Below are 599 nucleotides of genomic sequence, written 5' to 3' on the forward strand. Positions count from 1 at the left end.
CTGACCCAGGGTGTTCCTTTGGGGTTTTGTATCACAAAAGGTGGTTCCAATCCTCATAAGTCAGGTTGCAAATGATGAAGGCTTTGCTCCCAGGCAGAACTTCCCAGAATCCAGTGTGATTTTAGAACCTCAATGTATTCTTCTGGCTAACTCTGGCCCTGAGCAGGTTTCTGCTCCACTATGTCAGAAGTCAGACAAAACTGACTCACAGCTTATTCTCCATGGTCTTGAAGTATCCTTCTAATCAGGTTTCAGTATGTGAGTCTGTGACATTTGCTCTGATCCTCTGAACCACTCAACAGAGGTTTTTAGTGTCTATGAAGCTGCTAACTCAGCAGAAGTCTTTTTGATGAACTATAGAAATGATTCCTAAAAGTACAGTCGTAGGGATCTTTAAAATGGCATCCTGTGGCTGCTGAAGTGGAGTTCCAAGAAGAGAAGAATTCCCTGATGCCTCCTCCATCAGCAAGTACTGCTGTTATGCACCCTTTCCTTACTCTGTCTTCTTTATCTGCTCTTTAAAATGCCTGTTATTCAAAGTACAGCACAGATTTTCTGAGCCGCTCCATCTTGAGCCCTGGCTCTCGCTGTCTGCTATT

At 43.9% G+C, this 599-nt stretch overlaps 1 pseudogene; it reads right to left on the reverse strand.

Annotated features, from left to right (window-relative positions):
• Positions 1 to 283: 283 nt before the first annotated feature.
• LOC114690870 lies at positions 284 to 385 on the reverse strand (annotated as a pseudogene).
• Positions 386 to 599: the final 214 nt, after the last annotated feature.

This window comes from Peromyscus leucopus, chromosome 16_21, assembly GCF_004664715.2.
Source record: "Peromyscus leucopus breed LL Stock chromosome 16_21, UCI_PerLeu_2.1, whole genome shotgun sequence".
Classification (NCBI taxonomy): Eukaryota; Metazoa; Chordata; class Mammalia; order Rodentia; family Cricetidae; genus Peromyscus; species Peromyscus leucopus.